Here is an 18,352-nt window from a genome sequence, read left to right as displayed (position 1 = left end):
TTTTCTAAGTAATCAATACTGTTGTACTTTGGTGGCCACACATGCAAAAGCATCCCATGTTTGCTATGCCACAGGAAATAATTCATTATCATTGTTTCTGTTAATTGTTCACATTTTTGCAGTATTAGGATTGTAACTTACCACACATGCACACACATCTGATTCTGAAGTTAGCCTCAACCACCTCAGCAGTTCATCCTTTATGAACTATTTCCTGGTTTAGCAAGGAATAATCCAACAAGGGCTTGCTGCTGGCATTTAGTACTTACGTGTTCATACCAATGCCCAATAAATATACCACGGGGGAGGGGTTAAGGAATGTGAGTTGTGACAGATCAAATAGCTTATTGAGGGTTGAGTTAAATGACATGGTCCAATCTCAGTAGTTTGAAGCACTGATTTTTGGGGACATAACCAATTTTGTTTTGGGGTTTATTTGCCATCATCAGTATTCAGATAATCCGTCCTTTTGTGCCCTTGTAGCAGTGATTGGCAGCCAAGGGTAGTGAGTTGGTTGCATGAATGGCCTTTCTTTGTCTCAGTGGGCTGCAAGATTGCAATCAGGCAGGTGCACTAACCATGACCCCAAAGAATAAGATTAATGACATGAATACGTGGCAGGCTGAACATTTCCAAAGAAGTGGAAATGTTTGTCATTCGTAGAGTAACAGAATTTGTCATCAACTTCAAATAATAAAAAACAAAACATTTACACATACTGTGCAATAGCAGATCCCTGCCCAGCCTCTTCCCCACCTCCTCTCCCAAGCGCATCCCATAGCAGATCCCATGGCTCCCACCAGCACTTTCCGAGTATCTTGAAACAGCTGATTCATGCTCCGTCTCCACTCCTGCCCCTCCCTCCCAGAGCTTGAAAGTTACAAATCAGTGGATTCGTGCCACTCCAGAAGTGCTGAGAGGGAGGAGTAGGAAAGTGCAGAGCCCCCAGTGTGCGAGAGGGGTGGGGAGAAAAGGTCAAAGTTGGGGGGGGTCATGTGCCTCACATGGAACCCTGAGTGGCGGGGAGTCACTGGGTCTGACAGCCCATTGTAAAGCAAAGATCCCTTGGACATGTGTGAAGTGGAACTAAATGGAAGAATAGATGCCCGACCCTTGGATACCATCATTCACACCAAAATTGGAGAGATGGGGTTAAAAAAGGAAAGTTGTAAGTGTAATATAAGCAATGTTTGTGGCGTGGCAGCATGTTTGTTTGACAGCAGGGAAAGATCCCAGCAGGAAGTCATTCTTTAGCTCCACTGCTCTGACAGCAAAGCATTCATAGAACAAAGAATAGCCAGGCCAGGGGGAAGGGGAAGGAGAGAGAAGAGTGAACTAACTTTTCAATCAGTGTGCTGGGAGCAGGTGGAGGCATTGAGACTGAGAGAAATAGCTCAGCTAGAGATGCATAAATAGTGCTGTACATTCATCACGCTGCTGGCTAGTGGGGAGGCAAGAGCCAAAGTCCTGCAGTGGCAGAGTTTTTTGGGGGAGGCTACTGCCCCCCTTTGCCCTCCCAAATGACACCCCTTCCAATAGGTCACATGTAGCCCACAAGCCGCAGGTTGCCCACCACTTCCTTATAGTATGTTCTGAGACGGGGCCTACAGAACTTAGATTTTTAAACAAGCCACCTACTTCTTTAACTGGCTCTTCAGTTTTCTTATGTTATCTGTACAAAGTGCATTGCCATGTTGCAAGAATACAATGAAAAGCTAATATCCTTGCATTTCATCACCGTATCATTTGTGAGTTTCTCATATTGACAGTACAGATCATGCTTTGAATCGCCTAGTGAGTGTAAGTGGTCAGTTATGCCCTTCCCCTCTTTAGAATAACAATGAGTGTCACTTTATATGCACAGGTCACTTTGCACACTGGGTGTAGCTCCAAAAATGAGCCAGGGTGGATGGGATAGGAGATGGGGGGTGGCGGGGGCGGGGGTACAGCTTCAGGAACTGTTAGGGAACCACTCCCAGCTGGTTAAAAAATTATTTCCATGTGAGCTAAGGCTCTAAGTGGAAACGGAGTTCAGATTATCTAGCCACATATGTTCTGAGTAAAAAATTCTTTCCATGTTTCTTTTCTTTTCTTTTTTTTTTAAGTGCAGTGGCTATTCTGAAAAAACACAAGGGAAGCCCTGCTCTTTTCTACAGCAGTAATACCGTCTGAACTGCTGTAGCACATCTACAGTGTAGTAGATGCTTTGAGTGACTGTGGTACAAGGCTTTTGCCTTTTGCATAAATACCACATGTATTTAAACAACTACATATTTACAGTACAGTAGTCTAATGCTTTCACTTCCTGTAAGCTTCCCCCTTCAGATTATGTCTATATCTCTCCATATAGAAATAAAAACACACATTCATATGCCTGCACACATAAAAACAGTATTTGACTGATTTTTTTTTAACAAATATAAGCTGGGGGCAGAGAGAAAAGACACCCCTCCCCCCCTCAAAAAAAAAAAAGGGAATAGAATGTGAAATGAAAGGAGGACTGTCCCAGAATAAAATTCTTATGTCTAGAAGGGTCAGGAGCATTAATATGGTCATGAATAACTCTTTAAAAATTATTTCCCAGAACTGTGATGTGGGATCTCTCCTATCATGGTAGAAAGCTTGGTTTATGGAGCAGTGCTTGTTACCAATTTACTCGTATTACCTACATGGAAGACTAGCTGGCCTCCAGGGATAGAAGCTGAACTGTGAGTTGGCTGACTCAGTAGCTAAAGCATTGGTTAATCTTTAGGAGAAGGGCCTCAGATATATCTGAAAAGATTTGGTCTCACTTTTTGGAAACCTTTGATTAATCCCTAGCAGATGGAAACTAAGAAGTCACTCTCCTTTCCCTTCCCACTTCCACTTTCATTTCTTCCCCTGCTATTTCTCAGTGCTTCCCACTTCCTTGTTAGAGCACTACAGGTTATAATAATGTGTGAAGACTTTGCACACATCTAGCTGGCTGAACCAAGAGCTTTATTTAAATAACATATATGATAGTCTGAGCAGCCTCCACTCCCACTGATGTTACCAGTCAGCTGCAAAATATTTATAATTGTTTGTTCCATCTTCTTTTAACATCTGCTGTACAGTAAACCCTCAAGTTTCAAGGAGGCTGAGTTCTTGCAATTCCCGCGTAACTCAAATTTTCACACAAGTTGTGGGGGCAGAGAACCTGGCTGCAGCCTGCTTCCTGGCTTCCCTGGGCCTCCAGGAGCTGGGAAACCCTGACCAACCCAGTAGGGCTGGTCAGTTTCCTGGCTGCTTCTCCTTGCCTCCAGCAGCACAGCTGACAACTTCACAGCTGGGGGAAGGCAGAGAGAAGGGGCTTCTAGCTTGCCTAGCTGCCTGCAGTTGCAGCCTGGGGGAAGGCAGCAGTAAGTGTCCACAGAGGAGCTTCAAATTGTGCATAACTCACGTTAAAGCAAGTTCCACGCAACTTGAATTCATGTATTTTGAGGGTTTACTGTATAAAAAAGGTTTCCGTGGGTATTTGGTTAGGTTGGGGTAAAGGGAAGGGACAGGACCAGATGCAGAGACATACTGGATTTTTGACTCTTGAAATATCAGACATATTAAAGCTGGTCTTTCCTGATTTAACTGGAGAATTTGAGGGTCTCAACAGCATTGGTTGTAAGCACTTTTACCTTAATTAAAGCTACTTGAAAGTAATAGAGATAATTTTTCCCCCATGTGTTCATTAGACATTAAGAGTTCACAGATGTTAACAAAAAATACAATTTCACTGCAACTCCCTCCTTCCCTCAGTGATGAGATTTTAGTCTTTTATCTTGAAGTCATCATTTTGCTGGTTCTGGAGTTGCCATAGACTCTTTAAGTGAAGAAAAGTCATTATTGCTAATGTGAATTGGAGACACAATGCTCCTAATCTAAAAAATACCCAACTGTACTTTTTAGTTGCCTTTATGCATCCCTAAGGAGCAAATAAAAGGGTACAGTCCTGTTTTATAGTACTCTCACTGGTCATAAATAAAGAGAATTGGAACTCAGCTCCTCGTAGATTGGTCCATAGCTATCTCCAGGTTTCATCTAAAGCATTTACTTGGATAACCTTTTAAGTGTCTACCAGCTGAAGCACGAAGCAGATGTGATAAGGCTAGAACACTAGAATTTAAGAGGACCCATACCATTTTTTCTACACCTGTTTGAATAATATTGGTTTCCGAGAGAGTTATCATCCTCATTTCTTAGAACATACTTATAAGTAACATACCAGAGTATATGGTAAACAGTTCATTTACACAGACCTCTGCAGTTTGAATACACAGCTAAATCTTCACCAAACTTTAATGCCTCCATAGGTATCAATAAAACTTGTTTGCATTTAATTGATTAGGGTAAATATGATTCAGAGGACTACTGAAAAATTAAATAATGTTTTAGGTATCAGATTGAAGAAATGAGGTATTACCCTCATGGCCAATGCTATATTTGATATCAACTTGTGACCTTGTGCACTTCTGCCTAAGGTCAAATCAGGCCTTCAGATAAAATAACTGACCTGCTGACTATAAAACAGAGAGAGGGATGTGACAGGCTTGTCATCTCTGAACACTTTAGCTGGGTCTACACTACAAAGTTCTGTCTACAGAAGTCACAGTGGACAGAGTTTTGCCAACAGAACCTTTACCTACAGAACACGTCAACACCTAATACAGGCTTTCCCGTCAATGCCCTCTGTCGACAGTGAGTGGACAGAATGCCCAGTCCTCTGTCGACAGAACAGCCAACCGGAAGTTCTGCAAACAGAGCTGCCTGGTGAACCGGAAGCCCTCTCTGTTGACAGAGGACCTCCCCAGAGTGTCTACGCTATTCTTCTGTCTACAGAGGTGCCACGTCTCAACCTTTCAAGACAGAACTCCATGGTGAACAAGGCTGCGTTCTGCTGACAGATTCTAGACAGAATGCATTTGCAGCGTAGACGTTCCCTAGTTTTGTCAACAAAAGGCCTCTTCTGTAGACAGAACTTTGTAGTGTAGACTCAGCTTTATAGTAAATATTTCATCTTTACTAAACTCACGTTTTGCTGGAAAATTTGCTTAGGATATTTATTTGTTTTGAATGAGTGAGAGAATTACACTTGGAAAGCATCAGAAGGAGAGAAAACAAACACATCCCACCTACCTATTTACATGTGTCCTTTTCCACGAGCAGTACGTAATGACAGAGAGAGAGCCACGTTCGTCTAGATTCTATCAAAACAAAAAAGCAGTCCAGTAGCACTTTAAAGACTGACAAAATAATTTATTAGGTGGTGAGCTTTCGTGGGACAGACCCACTTAAGAAAATTATACTAGCAAAGTTGGGTTTGGTTTTTTTTCCCCTCCAAACTGAGTGTCTGCTAACTGAAATCCACCTCCGAGGTATGTTGTCTTGTGACCGAAACCTTCTGAAGACCCATAGTGGGAAATATAACAGGCTTATATAATCCAGTTTGATTTTAGAAGACACTGTTCAATGACAGGGAGAAGATATTAATTACAGTAAACCCTCAAAATGCACGTTAACGCAAGTTAAGCGCAACTCAAAATCCCGCTCCCACTGTCCCCCATGGCCCTGGTTCAACCCCCTCCCTGCCACCACACAGTTCCAGTTCAACCCCTGCCAGGTTCAACCACCATGGCTGCAGCTCAGTCCACAACCCCAGTTCAAACCTTCATTCCGGCCCCAGTTCAAGCCCCCTGTATACGGCCCCATTTCAAACCCCTGTGTGCGGCTCTGGTTCAAACCCCCTGCAGTCTGGTTCTGGCTCACCCCACCCCCGTGCCTGCCTCCTCCTCCTCCTCCTCCCCCGCCCCTCCCAGCCCCAGCCCCATGGCAGGGAAGAGGCTGGGCTCCCAGCCCAGGCCCAAGCGGCAGCCTGAGATGAGGCTGCTGCTTGGTTCCCCTCTCCTCAGCTTGTGGGACCCAGGAAATTGACCAGCCATGAACTGGTCAGTTTTCTCATCTCGCAAGCCACAGGGATACTGGAACCAGGCTGCCCCCTGGTTCCTGGCTCCCTACCAGTCTGGGACCCAGGAAATGGATCAGCCCTGGTGGGCTGGTCGGTTTCTCGGCTCCTGCAAGACCAGGGGAGCTGGGAATCGGGCAGTAGCCTGCTTCCTCTCTCCCCTCAACTTGTGTGAAAATGTGAGGGTTTACTGTATTGATTAAAAAAAGAAAGTGTATTTGTGGGGAGAAGGACACGTGCAGCATTTTTCTGAAGGTCGTAGCCTTTCAAATTTTATCAAAGGTTTCTGAATAATGAGGCAATGTGGGGGAGGGGTAGCTGAATGGTTTGAGCATTGGCCTGCTAAACCCAGGGTTGTGAGGCCAGTCCTTTAGGGGGTCCATTTAGGGATCTAGAGCAACTAGATTTAAAAAAAAAAAAAGTCAGGGATGGTGATAGGTCCTGCCAAGAGGGAAGGGGACTAGACTTCTCAAGGTCCCTTCCAGCTCTAGGGGATAGGTATATCTCCATACGTTAATGGGATGGGCGATGCGGCGTGTTTTAAGAAAGGCAAGTTGGCTGAGAGATATGGGAAAGAATTATGCCATGGTCTTCTGTGGTAGGAACAAGAAGAGGGACAATGAAAACAGGGACTATGTGCTGAAGGATTTTGTGACATTGAAGGAAAGAGAGTAGGCAGTGAGTCCAAGAGGCGTTGATATAGTGACTAAATATAATCCAGGCTAAATTTTCTGAAATGGCTGCTTCTTATAATTCCCACCACAGCTGCATGTATGCATGCCTGCTGCACCTGAAAACCTGGCATTTACCTCACAAAACGCATGTTCTGTTACCCTTTTACACTGCGCAAATGTGAGTTCTGAGGATGTGTGTTTTATTGGTACAATACAGGCAACTAGTTTTGAAAATATGTCCTTGAGTGTGTCTAGGACAGGGCCAGGCAAACTACAACCCACGGGTCAGATCTGGCCTGCAGATACAGCAGGAACCTCAGCCAGGCTCCCTGCCTGCCTCACCCCTCCACATACAGCTCTGAAAAGCTGGCTGTGGAGCCATTTGTGAACAGCTGCAAGCCCAAGGGAGAAAAGACTTGGTGCATTGTCCCCACCCACAGAACAATTTCTTAGCTCTCACAGGCCAGTTTCCAGCCAATGGGAGCTGCCTGTTTGAAGAACAGGCAGCGCGTGAAGGACACTGCCTACTTTACTCCCCTCAGGCTCTCACCTGTTCACAGCTACAGATGGCCCCTCAGCTGGGTGGCCTGAGAGGCCTGCCAGAGCATGGAAAGAAGAGAACCTAGCTGAGGTACCTGCTGGGCTGCTGGCTGGGAGTTGCCCAAGTAAGCATCTCCCAGCCAGAGCCTACCTCTGGCACCCCAGCACCTTTTTTCCTCCAATAATTGCCCCCCTCACTCTTGCCCCTCTACCCTACATAACCCAAACCCTCTGCCCCTTTTCCTGCACCCATACCTCCTTACAGACACTGCCCTCAGTCCCCTACCCTAAGTCACAACTGCCTTCACCTAAACTCCCCCCGATCCAACACCACCTCCTGCACCCCAGTCTCTTACCCCAAGCACCATCCCAGTCACCGCACCTCCCCTATTAATATCATGGAAGAGTGCAGCCCTTTACCACTTACCAAATTCTTGGAGTGGCCTTCCCCCTATCAAAAATTATTACCTACCCCTGCTCTCGGAATACCTAAAATGTTAGAGAAGGAAAAAAAATGCAATGCTTTCCTTTCCATCTTTATTTTTTGTTTGTTTGCTTGTTTTTTTTTAATTAAAATTGAATTGTGAGATTTATTGAGCACAGCCCAATTATAGTGCATCACTTATTAGTTGTAACAGCTCAATACTGAAATCAAAAACCGTGGGCAGAAAATCAAATAACTCCTTCCATACTATTTCCACCCCGCCTCCCCTCCCTTTTAGTTGCCCTGTGGTGCTTTTTGTCAATTACAGGAACTACAAATAATCCTCCCCTACTGCCATGAATGGGGTTTTCCTACACTATGATCTCTCAATACTATAAGGTGCATAATTCGATTCTGTGATTTCAGTCAGCTCCAAACTTGAGTAAAATACAGGGTCTTAAGTCCCTAAAGCTTCAGTGAACACAATGTTACTTTTCCTGTTTTTTTTTTTAAAAAAGGATTCACCTTTGTTCTACACTGTTGTTTTCTGTAATTCCTCCCTTTTCTGGGTTGTTTAAGTGTTTCTCTTGTGAAAACATTGTTTTAAAAAATCAGAGTGAGCTAAACACGGAGGAGGAGAGTGGTGACGGGGGGGGCGTGGTATTTGGTTTTGTATAAACTTTATGCAGCTGTTCAAACTGCTGTGATGAAGCCATAATTTCAAAGCTGAGCGACACACCAGGAAGCTCAATGTAAGGGAAACTATGTGGACTACTTATTTCCATTTCATCACTGGGAAGCCGGGATGGAGCTCATCGCTAAACAGTAGGGCTTAACGCAGGCAGCAGCTTTGCTGTTAAGACGACATTTCCTGTGCTATGGAACTCCCACAGTGTGAGCATGTTAAAACTTCCCAATGGTACAAGGCGCGGCTACCCTACGTTTAACATTTGAAATCCAGATTCTGAGTCACCGGCAAAACTCAGGGTCCCTCTCCCTACTATTCAGATGAGGCTGTAACTGTTTCACATGCAGCGTGCCATTCAAGAGGCGTAATTCAAATCTCATTTTATCTGCTGCTTCTAAGATACGAAAATCATCCACCTAGCAAAATATTCCCTCACTAACAAATTAATGTAAAAGGCAATTGTCTACCACCAAAGTGTCTTGAAAGGAGAGGAAATAGCAAATATAATTATGGCAAATAGCCTTCTTTTAAGAGCCTACGTTAGTTGTACTGATTTTCAGATGGCGGGAGGGGGAAGAAGTGCAGCTCCCTAAGAGCAGTACAAACGCCCTGGGTTGGGTGTGTGTGTGTGTGTGTGTGTGTGTGTGGCTTTTGTCTTTAAATAATATATGTCACATTCTGTATCAAACATGCGCGCTCATGTTTTGTCATAGTACAGCTGACACACAGCTTTGCTGTGAATGAGAAAACATGTAACTCTAATTTGCATATTAAAACAGGCCTGTAAAGATTTCATTACACTATCCCTGCTTATTATGGAAATTATAAAATTATCAGCGTGGAAGTGATACATGCTTCTGGTCTGTTTTTGGTGGTGGTTTTCATTTACAATAGCTTGTCTGAGCTTTGAAGAAAGGGGATGAGATAAAGGAAAAACAGCACTGGAGAAAATGCACATCTATTTGGGGAAAACAGCAGATATCTCAGATTTTCTAAATGGTCACAAATGCATTTGAATGAAAGTGCAGGTAGCAATGTCTTAGGTTAAACACATTCCATTTTCCAAACAGCACTTGGACGGGAAACATTTCATCTCATGGAATGGCAAGAGAAAACGCACGCTGTGAGAGGACAGCATGTATATTATTTAGCACATTTTCTAACAAAGTGAATCTATTTCCTTATAGGATCTCTCTTTTCCCCAGTTCTCCTCTACGTGAAATTATCTTGTACATGTGGAGAGGGCAACACTGCAGAATGTGTAGTTTAAAGAAAATTTGCTGTTGCCATGGCAGAACAGTTCTGATTTTATATTCCTAAGGCATTATTTATTAGTTTTCATTTGCATCTCCTTGGATCTCTAAACAGCTACATCAATCATTATGATTCGAACAATTAAAAATGCTGTGTTATTAAGAAGAAATTAAAAGAAGTAATCAGCTTAACACAATTCCAGCTCAAAACCCTTTCTTTGGCAGCTCATGTGGAAAACACATTTACATGCTGTTAACATCCTAAATTGGCCTAGATTAAAATATATCAAGACAGGATTGAACCAGAGGCAAGTCAAGTGTGTGTGCAAGACAGGGGAGAATGTGTTCTTTCACAATGAACAGCATGGATCTCCATCAGTATTCACTGTTAACACTTCACATTTAAAAAAAAAACAACTTCCAAGCTACTGAACTGGTAGCTACACACTCCAAACTGAGATTGTGCTGCTGTAAAATTCCAGGCCTCAATTTAATCTCTCTCTCTCTCTGCCTTGTCGGCAATGCTTTCTATTTTGCCAGACTTAGTCATGTTCCATGTGCAATATTCTGATAAATCAGTGTGTGAGTCTTTTATTGTCCAGTTTAATGAATGGATGTAACACACGGTAGAATTAAGGTCTAACTTGATCTTGACGCAAAATGGCGCATATGCTGTGCATCCTTGCCTACTTCTGTAAGTGCACTTCCAGGCTGATGTTCAACCATCTCAGCTTTTCCTGCGTAGGATTCCTCAGGATTATAAGGTCCAAATGGTACCTGATGACACTGGGGTGGTTTTGTATCAGAGGGGTAGTCGAGTTAGTCTGTATCCACAAAAACAATGAGAAGTCTTGTGGCAACTTATAGAATAATAGATTTTTTTGGACCATAAGTTTCCATGGGCAAAGACCCACTTCGTCAAATGGTGTGGTTTTGTGTAGTGGACAAGGGGCTATAAGCAGGAATGTCTATGATATGAGCATGAAATTCATTGTAACTTTGATTAGACACAGTATTTACCTCAAAACCTAGATTCAGAAATGCCTGGATTTATGAGATTTGGCTCCTGATATGCCTGTTTCCTTTAATAGGTCTGACCTATGATTCCTGACCCAAGCTGAGGGAAAGCTTGGATCTGGATCAAGGCTGTGTTTTTTTTTTTTTAAACCTCATCTCTTTGGGCTTGTCTACACGAGCCCCTGTCTTCGAAGGGGGCAGGGTAATCAGCCCAGGCGGAGAATAGCAATGAGGTGCTGCGATGCATATGCAGCACCTCATTTGGCTAATTCTCGCTGCGTGAACATCGAAGTTAGCAACTTCAAAGTGCTGGCAAGCTGTGTAGCCACGGGCGCTTCAAAGTGCCCACGCAACTTCAAAGTGCCCTTACTCCCAAAAAGTAGGCCAAGTGAAAGCTCATTGCCACAAACGTGAACAGTCCCCGATGTCCACAGTCCATTCTCTACGATATAGTAATTTACACCATCTGAAACTGAGCACCGTATCTTTTCCATGTCTCTACTTTACGTTACTTAGACTACATTATGAAACAGCCCTGGGTCTAGACCCCCAAATTTCCAAACTCTAATTTATCCTAATTCCCCCAAATACCCTAACTCGTCACACTTAAAGTGAAATTTGCCTCATGCAAAGGGATAGCACAAAAGCCAAGACAGCATGTAATCTCAATTTTAAGAGTAAAATGTCTTTTTTTTGTCCAGAGTTGACTTTTTCCACCCTTCAGAAAACAACACCATGTAACACCCATGATATTTCATTAATGTGAAATCTCCAAAAGCTTTTCTAATTGGTAATAATGCACCTGACTCCTTGGTTTATACTACAACACATGAATCATGGAGAACTTTAAGAAAAAAAAAAAAGAAAAAAAGAAAAATAATTGTTGTGATGGGCATCATTTGTGAGTACACAGGACATTGTCAAGCTATAACTCCTCCATTACAACTCAAAATGTTGACGAGCTCATTTAAAACACACTTAAAATACGTAGAGTGGACAGCACATACTTGTCCATAACTATGTTAAAGCATTGAACTCTCATATTATAGAGGGGACCTGAAAGGAGTGACCGAATCAAAGGACAAATATACTTATTTGAAAAACAATAGATGGCCTTAGAACAGTTTTTGCCAACCTTTCCTTCCCAATTTCCCTATTTGCTTCCCAGAATGAGACACTAACTGTTATTTAATCCACATTTTACAGCATCCTTGAGATTGCTTTGTACGGTATAGTGCGAGTCTATTTTTCAAGTTCTGGATATGGCCCTCAGGAGGCCCATTTTGCATATTTGATGTAATATAATTTTTCTAGCCCAGAGCAATCTGAAAATGGAGGTTGTTTTCCTGGCAGTTTGGTTATTGTGATATTTTTGAGTCTGTGGTACCTCATGTGGGGCGAGAGAGGAAGAAAAAGCTTGTTCATTTCCAATGTTTCTAGTAGTTGTGTTGTTCTAACCTCCTCCCTCCTTAGGGTATGTGGAAGGAGGGAAAATAACTTTAGTGAGATGGTGTCTATTTTCTGCTTTATTAGTTCTGTCTCTTAACTTAAGATGCATGTGTGTGTTCATCTAATCATTATACATATGCATCACACTCTTCATTGAACTGATGGCTAGGAAAGGGTGTAAGTTTCATTTCACCAGCTATATATTTAGCCTAGTTTGTGAGCATGCACAATTCACTTTTTATCATCTGAGGCCCACTGCTAACCCACTAAATGGATGCTTTTGTGATTTCAACATGCTGGCAAAATGTTGTGACCGAAATGAGTCAATAATCATAAGTTCAAAATGTTTTCAGCACTTGCAGCTTCAGAGTGGTGACATTTACATAAAAAGATGGTAGTTGAGCCAAGTAAGCAGAGTTAAAGATCAGAATACATGTATACAGCACTGACCCATGCGGTCAGCACTTAATAACAGGATCACAAAACGCATTCAATGAGAAGGTTTAGAACACTGCTGGGGAGCAGTGGCTTTCAGCCTTGTCAGACCACTGTCCCCCTTTCAGAAGTTTGGTTTGTCTTGTGTAACCCAAGGTTCATATCACTTAAACTGCTGGCTTACAAAATCAGACCTAAAATACGAAAGTGTCACAGCACACAAATACTGAAAGCGCTCCCATTTCCATTTTTTACTGTATAATTATAAATGGAATATACATATTGTACTTATATTTTGGTGCACAATATACAGAGCAGTATATATTGTGAAACATGGACTTTGCGCTCAAAACAAGAGCAGTGGCTCAACACATTCCACATGCGCTGCCTTAGGTGCATACTCGGTATCTCATAGCAGGACAAGGTCCCCAATAGCGCAGTGCTTGAGAGGGCAGGCACCTCCTCCATGTTCACCCTTCTCAAACAGAGGCGTATGCGCTGGCTGGGCCATGTCTCATGCATGACAGATGGCCGAATACCAAAGGACCTCCTCTTCGGCGAACTGGCATCTGGAAAGAGGCCGAAAGGGCGACCTAAATTGCGCTACAAAGACACGTGCAAGCGTGACCTCAGCGATCTCTCTATCAGCGTGAACACCTGGCATTCGCTCGCCTGAGACAGGCACGCCTGGCAACAGGGAGTGAAGGAAGCTCTTGTTATGTATGAAACTACCTTGGTGAAGGAAGCGGAAGACAGGAGAGCCCTCAGGAAGATCCGTGCCCGTGATACCAGAGCGACATCTGACTACTGCTGCTCACAGTGCGGAAAGGACTGCCACTCCCGGATTGGATTGCACAGCCACAGAAGACGCTGCTCGAATCAGTCCAACCGGGGCACAAACCCATGATCCCTCGGGATCGAAGGATGCCTACTACTACATATAGAGCAGTGGTAACAAGTAATTGTATGAAATCTTAGTTTGTACCAAGTTTACTATTTCTTTTTATGTAACATGTTTTAAAACTAGGCAAATATTTAAAATAGTTGATGTACCTCCTGGAAAACCCCACATACTCTAGGGTATGCGTACCCTGACTGAGAATTACTGCAATAGAAAACAGTAATATTGCAATCACATAAGCTGTGTCTAGAATAGCCCCGACCTTCGAAGGGGGCATGGTAATTAGGGTGTTGGGAGATTACTAATGAAGCGCTGCGGTGCATATGCAGCACGTCATTAGTCAAAATCTCCCCTACGGCAACTTCAAAGTGTGAAACTTCGAAGTGCCAGCTTGCGTGTAGCCATGGGTCAGGTTTGAGGAGTAAAGGGACTTAGATGTAGCGTGGGCACTTCGAAGTACCCACGGCCGACCTGGGGCTACACGCAAGCTGGCACTTCGAAGTTTCACACTTTGAAGTTGCCGTAGGGGAGATTTTGACTAATGAAGTGCTGCATATGCACCGCAGCGCTTCATTAGTAATCTCCCAACACCCTAATTACCATGCCCCCTCCGAAGGTCAGGGCTATTCTAGACACAGCCGTGAAGAACTAGAGCAGTGTCTCCAAAGTTTTTTTTTCCATCTGTAGACAACTTTTTTTTTTTAAGAGCTCCTGTACTGAGGCAGCTCCCAATACCTCAGTCTCCTCCTCTTCTCAAAATCTTTTGTTCTGGAGTTGACTTGTGGAGCACTGGCAATCCAGGAGCCATACTTTTAGAAACACTTGTCTAGAAATAGGAAAATTTATGATCAAATTGACTATTTTTAGCAAGCATGAGTAGGATTCACATCTCCACAATCTCCATGTTAATTTAGCCTGCCAACACCGTTGCTGTAGCTTGTGAGAAAGTATCTGTCTTAAGCACTTAACTGCTCCGTGCTTCCTCCCCAGTTCTTCCCTTCCTACCTATCAAAGAAATCTTGGGAGATCTGGCACTACATTCTGCACTTCTTTGATATACTTGCTATTTTGATTACTATAATCCATACAAACTATTCTAATTAAAGAATGTGTAGAAGCAGTAAACAATTAAGGGAAAAATGTGTTCAGGGCTCTTGGAAATAAACTAAGGGCTTCATCCCTCTGTGTTTCTTTAACAAGGAAAGATCAAGCACTGGGAACTACATTCTCTCTCTATATAGCAGGACACAGTCTTTCTGGGGTACAGTGCAGCATGCAGACTCAATTAGATGGCTCTGTTGATACCACAAGCACTGTAGCCACCTCCACCTGAATTTTGTATCGTAAGTCATTTGTTCCTCAACAGGCTCTTCGAGGATGGCACAGTGTCTTTTAGGAGCCAGCCTATAGTTAAAGGCAAAACTTAATGTTCTAGTAGGGTCCATTGGCTGCATAAATTACTCCCGAGAGCAAGGGTGAGCAAACTTTTTACATCGGGCCTCATTTTTCATTCCTGCAATTAGTAGGGCCCTCCCCAACCTGTTTAATGTAATCCAAACTAACAGAGAAATTTTGGTTATTTTCATATGGGGGAAAAAAAACCTTTTTGGCACATGTAAGAAAATAAGTATGTGGAATGTAAAAAAGTTTAGTAATCGGTGTTTAAATGTGAATACAAATACATAAAAACAGTAATATACTTTAACGTTTTAATGAGATGGATAAGCTGGAGTCCTAGCACCCCCCCTTTTGAAATGTCATGCTCCCTGAGAGGGCCCGCCCCCACACTTTGCTTACCCCTGCCTTAGAGCAGTGGGTCTCAACCCATTTACCACTGTGAGTCGCATACGTAGCTCTCTATGTTACGGGGGGGCTCATCCTTCATTTTTCCTTCATTTTTCTGTATGTCACATGGGCCACAACTGTGCACAGCTTGGGCCACAACAGGCAATGGTTCCATGCCTGAATACCAGTTAGGCTTATCAGGCTCCATGGGAAAGCAAATGAACTGAGTCCATTGCATCAGTAGAAGCCTGAGTCTGCTTTTAAGTCCGCTACTGTGTGGCCTGGGAGATTGAAGTGCTCTCCTGTGGGTTTTTGTATATTGCCATTTCTGATGTCTGATTTGTGTGCGTTTATTCTTTTACGTAGAGACTGTCCAGTTTGTCCGATGTATATAGCAGAGGGGCATTGCTGGCACATGATGGCATAAATTATGTTGGTAGATGTGCAGCTGAATGAACCCACGATGGTGTGGCTGATCTGGTTAGGTCCTGTAATGGTGTTGCTGGTGTAGATATGTGGGCAGAGCTGGCAACGAGGTTTGTCGCATGGATGGGTCCCTGATTTAGAGTGACTGTGGTGCGGTGTATAGTTGCTGGTTAGGATTTGCTTCAGGTTGGCAGGTTGTCTGTGGGCAAGGACTGGTCTGCCTCCCAAGGTCTGTGAAAGTGGGGGGATCATTGTCCAGGGTGGGTTGTAAATCCCTGATGATGCGCTGTAGAGGTTTTAGCTGAGGACTGTGGGTGATGGCTAGTGGTGTTCTGTTGGTTTCTCTCTTGGGCTTGTCCTCTAGTTAGAGGCTTCGTGGCACACGTCTGGCTCTGTTGATCTGCTTTTTTCACTTCCTCAGGTGGATATTGCAGTTTCAAGAATGCTTGGTAGAGATCCTGTAGGTGTTTGTCTCTGTTGGAGGGGTTGGAGCAAATGCGGTTATATCTTAGTGCTTGGCTGTAGACAATGGATCGTGTGGTGTGTCTGGGATGGAAGTTGGAGGCATGAAGGTAGGCGTAGCGGTCAGTAGGTTTACAGTACAGGATAGTATTGGCCATCATGTATTAGCACTGTAGGAGAGCACTTCAACCTCCCAGGCCACACAGTAGCAGACTTAAAAGTAGCTATCCTGCAGCAAAGAAATTTCAGGACCAGACTCCAAAGAGAAATTTCTGAGCTACAATTCATCTGCAAATTCGACGTCCTCAGTTCTGGCTTAAACAAAGACTGCGAATGGCTGGCTAAATACAGAAGCAGCTTCCCCTCCCTTGGTGTTCACAGCTCCAGATCAACTGCTGGTAGTAAGCCTCACCCTTGCTGACTGAGCTAACCTTGTTATCCCCACCCTTGCTCCGGCTTATTTATACCTGGCCCTGCAGATTTCCAAGACCAGCATCTGATGAAGTGAGTCTGTGCTCACGAAAGCTCATGCTCAAAACTTTTCTGTTAGTCTATAAGGTGCCACAGGACCCTTCGTTGCTGTCCTGCAAGAGAGCGCAGAGGAATCTCACCCTTCTTGGAAGGCATCCTCCACTGTGTGGGATTGCTGCTTTCCTTTACTGAGCTGTCCAGGACAAGATTTAGCCCATAACATTTATTATTACCAAGGTCTTTTAATAGTGGCCAAAGGTTAAGTTGCTGTTTCATTCTCTTAATTTTGCTTTTTTTGGCTGACTCCCCAAACAAGTGGTTTAACTGGGTCAAGTTGTATCCTACTCCCATCCCCCAAACACAGTAAAGTAAGTGCTTCAACATAAATAGCACCACGAGTTTTATCCCATCCTTTGGTAAGACCTGCCATGCAGCCAAGGGCGATTATGGCTCCCCTTTTAATTTTCACACTTTTTCCAAGTGATAGATTAGCCAGGACATTTCTATAAGATTTGTGGGGCAGAGTGCCTGTTTCTTTTCTTTTTGTGGCGACCACAGACCTGAGTCAGAACTGAGCCTCTGTCATGCCGCGTGCTGCACAAGCACATTTGAAGTCAAGTCCCTGTTTCCTGGTTCTCCTAAAAGATATTTGCATATATTTGACAGGGTATTTTCTTATCACATATTACTGAAATCTTGTTTCTTGTCCTCCCTTATATTTCCAGGAAATGTGCCAGTTCATCTGTATCTTTCAGGCACAAACCTTGGGCTGCTGGCTCTTAGTGAGCAAATAATGCTGAAGAGCTCTAGGGTAACATTAATTTGTTTAGTAAAATAGGACTCTTAGGCACTATATGTTTAGTACAAGTTCCGTTTGCCAGAATGTTCTACAGGCAAATTGGTTTTATTAACCTTTGTTATTTCCTTAATAGGGCAGAACAAAATAGAGTACACAGAAGTCATGCTATGAGGCTTCTAGAATTGTTCTGAACCCACATTTGTTGAACATCCCCATACAAAGTGACAATAACAAAAGAACCCTCTGTATTTTTAATGCGTTTCTTTGTGTTATTCAAAAAAACTATGGTTTAACTTCAGGGGGAAAATGCAGTATAGTGTGGAGAATTTATAACTAAATTAGTATCTTTTTGCATGGAAGTAACAAGTTTGATAGCTGTAAAAATGAAGACACACTATGATAATTAACAAATTAAATAGTGAAAAGCTGTTAATAGCCTGGAGAGCAACATTCAGTAGGGATGCAAAGTGAAGAAGTATCCTTACACAGTCTCTCCCTCAGCCTGCAATCTATACAGCACCATTCATAATCTGGCCTTTAGAACAGGAAGTGCATTACAAGCAGCTGGATATCCCCAGGCAGACAGATCCTAAATGGGAAAGGATACTCTGAGACCTGGGGGTAATACAAAACTATCCATTTTCCCCTTTTAGCACCTCTTCTCTTTCTCCTTTCCCCAGATGCCTCTCTCAGCTTTGTCCAACTGCTATTTTTTCCTTATTGTCCTTTTAACCTACCCAGCAAAGGGACTTTTTTTTTCCCTTCTTTTCAGTGATGAGTGCCCAGTGGTGCACTGCTGGGAGTTGATGCACAGATCTAATGTCAACAAAAGGCCAGTCAGCATATGGCTTTGGAAAATTAGTGGTGCTGCTGAACTATTGAGTGTTTTTAACAGGCGGGTGCTGCTTTACTATCCTAGATTCAGCCCAGGCCTTCAGGAAACTGCTATTTATTTAAAGTAAGCTCTGTCTGGAACATTATTGTAACTGGGATCAGAGGGAGCCAACGTAGAGCAGGTTTCTATCTGAAAGAAGTAGCCCAGAGCCATAGGCTG

The 18,352-nt window shown here is 43.4% G+C and overlaps 1 long non-coding RNA gene across 1 annotated transcript in view; it reads right to left on the bottom strand.

Annotated features, from left to right (window-relative positions):
* Positions 1 to 5,453: 5,453 nt before the first annotated feature.
* LOC142009475 (uncharacterized) overlaps positions 5,454 to 18,352 on the bottom strand; it is a 34,155-nt gene continuing 21,256 nt past the window's right edge. Inside the window, exon 3 of the long non-coding RNA XR_012644482.1 lies at positions 5,454 to 5,474. This is a non-coding gene — a long non-coding RNA (uncharacterized LOC142009475). The remainder of the gene's footprint in view (positions 5,475 to 18,352) is intronic.

This window comes from Carettochelys insculpta, chromosome 2, assembly GCF_033958435.1.
Source record: "Carettochelys insculpta isolate YL-2023 chromosome 2, ASM3395843v1, whole genome shotgun sequence".
In the NCBI taxonomy this organism is placed as follows: Eukaryota; Metazoa; Chordata; order Testudines; family Carettochelyidae; genus Carettochelys; species Carettochelys insculpta.
Note: the sequence above shows the minus strand (reverse complement) of the source record. Positions and strands in the feature narration are given on the sequence as shown.